The sequence below is a fragment of the Molothrus aeneus genome, chromosome 4 (assembly GCF_037042795.1).
Source record: "Molothrus aeneus isolate 106 chromosome 4, BPBGC_Maene_1.0, whole genome shotgun sequence".
Taxonomy (NCBI): Eukaryota; Metazoa; Chordata; class Aves; order Passeriformes; family Icteridae; genus Molothrus; species Molothrus aeneus.
Genome location: NC_089649.1, coordinates 226,321 through 235,000, shown reverse-complemented (window position 1 = coordinate 235,000; position 8,680 = coordinate 226,321). Strand labels below are relative to the sequence as shown.

Genomic DNA, 8,680 nt, shown 5'->3' with positions numbered 1-8,680 from the left:
TGGGCATGACTGTTGAATTCCTGGGAATGAGAGGTGACCCCATTTCATCCATATGTATGGCTCTGGCTCAAAATCAAGCTGCTGGTTGCAGATTTCTCTGTGAGGAGAAAATGGAAGCAATCTTGTGCCTTCTGGAATCAGGATCAGTGCTTGGACTCTGGCTGGCTTTCCCCAGGAGCAGGCAAGGTGAGATCCTCCGGTGTGGCCTCACATGGGTCAGACAGGTGCTCACTACAGACGTGCCCAGGGACCTGGTTCTGGCCTTTTCTCTTTTCAGGGGCCACTGCAGAGCTACAGGGACCAGCAGGAGCCAGTCCAGGGCACACATCTGTAGGATTATAACAAAACCAAGAAACCATATTGGCAGCTGCTGTAAAACTGCTTGACAGAGTTGAACTGATTAACTGAGAATTCTCAGCTGAGAATCCAGCCTGGTGGAGCCTAGTACCTGTGCTGGCACATGCAGAGCATAGCCAGGACATGGTTTTGGTTGGAAGTTACAGCTATTTGGGAACAGTAGGGATTGGATGGCAGGGCCTTAGTGAAGTGAGAGGAGAGGCCACAGGCAGCCCCAAGTCTGTACTTAACTCAGGCACCTGTGTGTCACAGCTCTGCCAAGCCCAGTCCCATGTGGGATTCTCCTCGCCACAAAGGCCAGAACATCACAAAGACCATCTTAGATCAGTGTGACAAAAGCCCCAGCCATGCTGGTGCCTCCTTCCTGTGTTGGTGCTGCTTTCACACTTGCCATGAGTGTTTTCCCCTGCTGTGCACCCTTCCTCCCACCCCTCGTGGGCTGCAGTGCCAGGTGCACACAGGTTGTGTGAAGTTGGGGCAGATTTGAACTGTGCCCTGCCTCTGCCTCACACCAATAAATGTCCTCTCCTGCGGTGCCCAGGGACACGCACGACACTTAATGACACCCAGCAAGGTCTGCAGTGCCAAATGAACTGGGATTCTGGGAATGGATTATCTGTGCCCAGCTCAGAGGTACTGGAAATGCATTATCCAGTGTCTCAGGCTCATGGCTTGGAGTAGGGCTGGGAGAAGAATGCACTGTCAGTAATTTACTTCATAAATTTAACCTTCCAACATATTTTGAATAAATCTTCACAAGTGTCCTGCATGTCACACACCCTGTTATGATTTTGACATTACTCATGACCTGTGTTTCTCCTTCCCTCATCTGTGGCTGATTTCATGCAAATTTACAGTCAAGTTCACAACTGAATATGCTGGAAATTCCAGCTGTTGCTTGGTTTAGGGTAGTCACCTCTGTGGTTGGTGTTTTATTTCCCCTATGTGGGTCTGTGTAGGGGAATCACCTTGTTCGTCCTCTAGCAGAAATCAGCCCTTTTTTCTTTTTTCCCCCTATGGCTTCAGCTGATCTTCAATCTAGCCAACATAAATATTTTCTCTACCAGGAAATACTAACTATATTTTTCTCTAGGAAAATAGTAAAACAAGGTGTAAAGTTGAGAGGTGCCATAGTGTGTGTGCATGTGCTTGTGCAACTCTGTGTGTGTGTGTGTGTGTGTGTGTGTGTGTGTGTACTGCAACCTGCATGCTTTACTTAGAAGAACTGAGGCATGTTCCTGTGTGTGAAAGGAGAGAAAATTATTTGTTTCTGTGGGGAACAGAGTGAGGGGGTTAAGGAAACAATTGCAGTGACACAGCAGAGTGGTGCCTGAGATGCTGATAAATCGAGGCCTTTTGGAAACATTGAGGCACGCATGGAGCGCCTGTCACCGAGGCATGCCAGGCCCAAGAGTATGCTGAACCAATGTGGGTGTGTTTCAGGACAGAATATCCAGGGACAAATAGAGTGAAGAGCAGAGCAGATGAGGCCCCAGAGCAGGATGCGCCCTCTGCGTGACACACAGTGCAGCAGATGCCGTGGTGTGTGCGGAGCAGCAGCACAGCACCCAGAGCCCTGCTTCCCAACGCCCTTGCTTTGCCTGGCCCTGCCTGGGAGCTGCAGTCACTGCTGGAACATCTGTGTTTATTTTGCATGACAAACTTGTTCCTGGGCTCTGACAAAACGCGTGCTGGTCTGGGACTGGGGTTTGGGCTCCTCAGCAGAGCTGTGCCATAGTGCACGGCTGGCCCTGCGCTGCTCTATAATACATATTACATTACTTCATCCATAGTTAATGACAAGTGTGCTATATTTTTAATCTTTATAGCTTTATTGTGTGCAAGTGGTTTTAATAATTGGTGCTGCAGGATGGTTACTTCCCAGAATTACCCTGCAAAATTGCTGTGTTTTCAGCCTTCAGTTGCGCAGGTTGTAAATTATAAACTTGGTTAGTAATAAACTTGGCTCCCTCTCACTGCTCTGTGGAGATGCCAACCTGTAACAACAGCAAAAAGATAGATGCTGGCAAAAATTCCTCCCTGAAGCTATCCTCATCCTATGCGCATGGCCTGTGGGGCAAGGAGGCCCTCTGGTAACCCCTGCTTATGCATTGTGTGTGTGACCATGAGCAGGAAAATAACTGCAATGAGACAGAGATAGTGGTAAGGAGCGCAGGGGCTTGGGGACTCCCTGAACCCCCCCACCTCCTCCAAGACATTCCTCAGTCTCCTACCCACGTGGAGCAGGAGCACTTCTGCCAGAATTGTGATAAACAAGGCATGTGGTGTCCAAATGCCTCTGTTGGTGTCCTGAGCCTGCACATCCCTGAACTGGGGCTCTGGAACGGGGTTGCACATGACTGATGCTGGGACTGTAGCCTTGTCTCATGTGGAGTCTCTGCTCATCCCATCTGAGGGCTGAGATTAGGGTGCTGCCCACCAATGCAACACATACTGTGGAGCCTTGGGCCAGCAGAGCATTTTTATTTAAGAAAAAGAATACAAAACTGGGTGAAGGTGTTCTGGAGGCTTCCTGTTTCAGCTGGCTCATTCTGTTTGACATTTCTCAGTTCTCTCTTTCTGGGCACGTCCCCAGCAGGATGATGGTAGTGCCTCCCCTTCCCCTGTGCACTGGGATGGTGAAGACTGTGTCCCTCCCTCCTGTGCTGCCTTGGCTCCCAGTTTCCACCCCCAAGAGCTGGGGGCCCAGGTGCTGGGGCAGCCCCCCAAGCCCCACACACACAGTCCCCAGCATCCCGAGGAATGCTGTGAGCGCGGCAAACACACAGTGTCTCTCCGGAGGTGCAGCTCTGGGATGGCCTCAGGTAACAGCAGCTCCTTTGATCGGGCTTGTTGCCTTCAGCCTCCAGCTGCTGGCAACGTTCCGCTGCCTCTGAAACCCTGTTCACCCGTGGGCAATATCCACCTGCTGCCATCCTCGGAGCCAGGCAGGGGATGTGAAATAGGCTCCTGGAGTGCCTGCAGGAGTTACTGGAATAGCTGATGATCAGCCTGCAGGAAGATGGGAGTCTGGGGGAGGGTGTCAAGGGCCAGGCAGCACTTTGAGCAACTACACAGCCTGCAGAAGTGAGCAGTCCTCAGCTGGGGACAGGCTCTAGTCCTACCAACCAGCTCTGCTTTAAAGCAGCACCAAGACCTCCCTTAAATTACTGGATTTCTTATATTTTGGCTTGGGATGAAACTATGTCATTGTCAGTGGCATTTTTAAGCCTTACATGGACACAATGAAGTATTAATAGCTGTAGCAAGACAAGACGTAAAGAGGTAATTCATAAGAAAGAAATCACTTAATGCTTTAAGCTTCTTTACTTCCCCCAGAAACACTGAAGACATGTGGGGTTCCTCATAAAAACATGTATCTTTAAGTCCCCTGGTAATAATGGGTGCAAACGTTTTTCATTAATTCCCTAGCTTTGAGGTGCAAACATTTGGTTTTCACCCTTCACTCTGTGTGGGGCTGGTCAGCCTCCAGTTGCTGGGAAGTGACTGACTTTGCAGGGGGCTGTGCATTTCTAGGGTACTTGTTCTCTGTGGATACAACTGAATTGGGGAATCTTGATTGTTTGACCAAGGTGCTTCAGCGCATGTTTAGCTTGTGTCTTTGGGGGCTCAGGCACCTGTTAAATGAAAGATTTTTCCTCGTGAAATGCTCGTTTGAGCATTTTCCTGTGACTTGGCTAACTCTGCACCATTCTTTTGCTGGCATTGCAGTGCCTTGTGGCCCAGCTGTCTCCTCTGGATCTCTGGTGACCCAACACAGCCACAGTGGACCTGCCAGGTGACAACCATGAGGCACAGCAGGAGGTGAAGGCTAAGGTAGGAGATGTTCAGTCTTTTTTACACATTGAACACATTGAAAGACAGTTACCACTGAAGCACACAAACACATGCAAACACTGCGATTCCAAGTGCATTCAGGGACATCCACCTTTCTTCTGATGGCTGGAGCAGAACAGCGATCCTGTTTGAGCAGTGTTGGACTGAAGAAATTAAGGTAGGAGGGAGGGGATTTAAAAAGAAGTAAAGCAGCTTTTTTTCTGCGCGCGTGCCTTTGTTGTCTCCTTTTGGATGCTGTGATTTCAATTTTACTTTGTGTCTATTGCCAGTTCTGCAGAGCACCAGTTCACTGTGAGCACTTGTCGCAATGTGTGTGATTTTTTACTGATGGTGTCCAGTTTGTTTCAGTTAACATATTTGTGGGCAAAGATTTCATTCAGATGTGTGTTCAAGACCACCTGATTTGATAGAGGCTTTGAGCAGGGTTTAATCTGCCTTGTGGAGCACATTGGGGGGGTGCCAGGCTGGGTGGGGAGGTGCCTGTGCCCATGCTGCGCTCAGCCAAGAGCTGCTCTGCTGAAGGCTTTGAGGGAGTTCTCCTCACTAATTAGTCATCCTGTCTGAAACAAATAAGATTATCACTACTTTTTGTTGAATGTTGAAATCCCAATTATGGCTATGCTTGATGGAGGGGAGAGCAAGTTCAACAGTCCTTGTTCCCACTGTTCAAGTGTTCACTTTAACACAAGCTGTTGTGTGTTTGAAAATCAGCGTGTTAATGTTGTGTGTGCCTCACTCCTCTGAGAGCAGCTGCAGTGCCTGTTTCAACCAGTGCACAGTGTTCCTGGAACTGGGACTTCTTTGTGACATGAGGGGTTTGCACCCCACACCCTGTAGGCTCGTGACAGTCCTTCTAACAGTCTGTGTGGGTGCGGTGTCTGGGAGAGGAGACCTTGGGAAATGCCTCTTGGGAAAAGCCTGCTGTTAGTGAGGTGCTGAATCACACAGGGGAATTGTGCAGGTAAGGCTGGAGGTACCCCCAGGGTGGGGCAGGGGCACAGCCTGAGCACAGGCTGTTGGAGCTGAATGTGCTGAGCTCAGGACAGGGCTGTGGCACCTGCTGGGCTGCCTAAATCAGGGGTCATGTCTCATTTACCTTTTGCAAAGAGTTTAAAGAGACAGAACTGAACAAGGTCCCTCCTAAAGGGAAGGTGTATCAGCTTAACCCCAAAGTCAGCTGTGAGGTGAATCTGATCTCAAATACTGGGACACGACAAAGCATCATCCTTAGAAAGTGCACTTTTCCTCTGACAGAATGTAAATTAGTTAATAGTTTCCAGCAACCAAAAATGTACTAAAGCATGATTTGAGCAGGAAGGAAGCCACCAGCAGTGCTGCCACCTCTTTGACAGCTCTTCTAATCACCATAGCTTTATCAAGAAGTGTTAAGTTGTATTTTTTTATTGATATTTAAGAATAAATTCTTACAACATCATCTCTATAAAAGGTTCATCACAGACCAAATACCACTCTAACCTTTTAAGCTTCTACAGTAAAAACTGTCGTCTTTATTTATCTAAGTTTGGGAGAGATACAAATGTAATCATAACCCCCAAGGCAAAATTTTATGGCAGTTTTCAGAACTCCTCTCTATAAAAACTACTCAAAGCTACCAACATAAAAGCTCCCAATAAAATTTGCTTTCGATCCTAGTCATAAAACATGAATTTTTTTCCCTGGTCCTGGAACTACAGGTGTCCAATTGGCAGCACTGGTCGCTGCCGGATCCCCTGGCAATGTCAGGCTTCACGTATCTGTTGGGTCAGGTGGGCAAGGAGGGGCTGCTACCCCTGAGCTCTGCCTTGGCTTATGCCAGCACAGCCTGTGGGTGCCTGGTGCTGTGCCTGATGGCAAGTGTGGGCACAGGAGGTGTGGTTAGATTGTGGCTGGGGCAATTCTGAAGGTGAGCAAAATCTTTGGGCACGCGAGGAGCTGTACAATAAAAAGCTGAAAAAGAACATCACAGGCAGTAATGTAGAACACAGGACTCTTTCCTCTGTTGCTTGGCTGTTAAAACATTGGGGATCTGCACTTGTTTGTAAGACTGGTGGCCCTCCAGGTCTTATTTTGGTGACATAGGAATCCATGCACCAGAGGTTGCCTTAATTAAAGATTCCTTACAGTTATTTGCACATGCAGTGTTAGCAGTAAGTAAAAAACCCTTTATATACATTTAGCTGAGAAACCTAATCTGGACCCGTATGCCATGAGGTTGGGCTGGGGGGACCCAGGCCGGCTGTGTTCTTGAAATGCAGTGCAGGAATAAATCTCTACAGGCTTTAGTGGATTCCTAGCAAGTAAAGCCTCACACTTTATCAGCCTAGAGTAATTTGCTTTTGCTGTGCAGAGTGGATTTAACCCTGCTACCTCACTCTGGATGTTTTCTGTTCAGAGACCTGAACCTGTTCTTCTGACTGCAATTAGGGGAAAATCTAACATAGCACAAGGCTTCTGCTGGTAAAGGAGAGCAGAGACAATTCCTAGATGTGAAATAACAAGCACAGCTGCCTTCTTTGGGGTACACACCTCAAAGCATCCCAGAAATGTTATGGTAAGTAAGAACAATGTGATATAAAAGTGTGCTTGGATGCAAGTATTTTTCTGAGGCAAAAATACTATTACGTTGATTTCTAAAGCTGCTTTTTTCAGAAGGCTGGAGGTGGTCCAGAAAGCCTCTACCTGGCAGCCCACATCTTGTGTTTGCAGGCCTTGGCCTTGCTTGTCATTCTAAGCCCCCGCTGCATGCTCTGACTGTTCTATGCTGGGAAACATTATGTGGTTGCTCGTCTCAGCTGATGGTCCTTGTGAGGAGGGTGGGAAGCCCATAGCCCCATCTTTGGGAAGTTTCCTTCCCATGGTACTTCCCAAGGGCTTTTTCCTCCTGACTCCGTGTGCTCCTCTGCAGAGACGTCCTTGGGAGCTCTAGGACTGCCAGGAAAGGGCAGTCAGGGAAATCAGGTAGATACAGTAGCTGCATAACATGTATAATAAAAGCTGTGATTAATGACAGGGCTTTTCTGTTTACTTTAAAGTAGACTTAAATTACAAATCTGTCTTCCCAATTGTGTGTGATGTTAGGAATTTGCTCTGGGAGCATTCCCAAACTGGCTGTTAGAGCTGTGTTCCTATCTCCCTGTCTTTGCTCCATTGGAGAGGCTGCTGGGTACTTCCTGTGTGCTGGGTCTGTGATTACTGATTAGTTCTGCTTTGTGGGTGCTGTCTGACATGGGAACTTCTCCCCAGTGCCCATCCTGAGTTATCAGTTAGCCTAGGGCTGTTGGGTCTTTGCTATGTCCAGCTAAGAAAAGCTGTACTGAGTGTATGTTGGTGAGAAAGGTCAGAGAAAGGATGTTTTTTCTTGTCTGAAGGACTGACAGACTGATACCTTCTCTGGCAGCATGGGCACAACTACACAGCAGCCACTAGCTCTTCCTTGCCTCCCTTCTTCCTGACAGTCCTGAGGGAGCTTGAAGCATAGAGTATCCCGTGAGTCCTAAATGGCCTTCAACAGCCATGTCCTCACAAAGCCATGTCCTGACAAAGAAGTTAAAAATCTGTACTAAACTAATGAGACTGTTCCTTGTAGTGGCAACCAACCATAGACTCCCTCTTATGGCATCTTTTAATTATTGTTACTGATGATAGAGGCTTTGGGTCACTGCTTTTGGAAAGACGCAAACCAGGAAACTTTTTTCTCCTAGAAACAGGCATTCCAAACTCTGGAGCCACAGGCTCAGAGGGCACAGGAGATACAGGGCTCTTTGGCTGCTGCAGTTTGGATACCTGGGGCTGTGTTGGCTCTGTGTTTTGTTGATAAACACAGCCATTCATTCCCTGTGCTTTTGTACCTGTTCCCTCTCATGAGCTCCAAAGGCATTTATTTTCCTTCAGTTTTGGCATGGGATCAGAGGGTGGCTCTCTGCCTCTGATCTAAGTAAAATAGTCACGATTTGAGGTAGGTGCTGTTCGCATTATTCATCGCTCCTGGCAAAACAAATGTTGGTTTTAAAATATGGCCATTAATATTTTGAGGAAGGATTGAAGCCACCTGGATTTTGGGCAGAGCCAGGCTGCTGGGTGGGGGCCTGGTAGCTCACAGACCCAGACAAGGAGGCCCAGTGATAGCAGGTGAAACTGCACAGCAGCATTCCCAGCCTGAAAGGTGGACGTGCAGGTCGATTGTCACCACCCTTTACGTCCTGTTCAGCTGCTGCTCAAGGGAGAGTGGCAAGGTCCCAGCCCCAGGTACTTCTGGACAGCAACAGGTCTTTATTGGTTTTGATTTCTCTTGTGAAAATAATGTTTGTAGCAGAGTGCGAGGTGGTTGACTCTTGTGGGCATTTATCCTCAAAAGATTAGGGAAAGGGAGGAAGAAGCTGTTGCCAGTCTGTGCTTGCACTGAGTAGAGGTTTCTGTGTGAGACTTCTGCAGCTATTGATGGCCTGAGCTCCCCGTATCTCTGCCT

At 48.1% G+C, this 8,680-nt stretch overlaps 1 long non-coding RNA gene across 1 annotated transcript in view; it reads left to right on the top strand.

Annotated features, from left to right (window-relative positions):
* The window catches only part of LOC136556230 (uncharacterized), a 71,109-nt gene that overhangs the window by 12,999 nt on the left and 49,430 nt on the right, over positions 1–8,680 (top strand). Inside the window, exon 2 of the long non-coding RNA XR_010783594.1 lies at positions 4,090–4,194. This is a non-coding gene — a long non-coding RNA (uncharacterized lncRNA). The remainder of the gene's footprint in view (positions 1–4,089; positions 4,195–8,680) is intronic.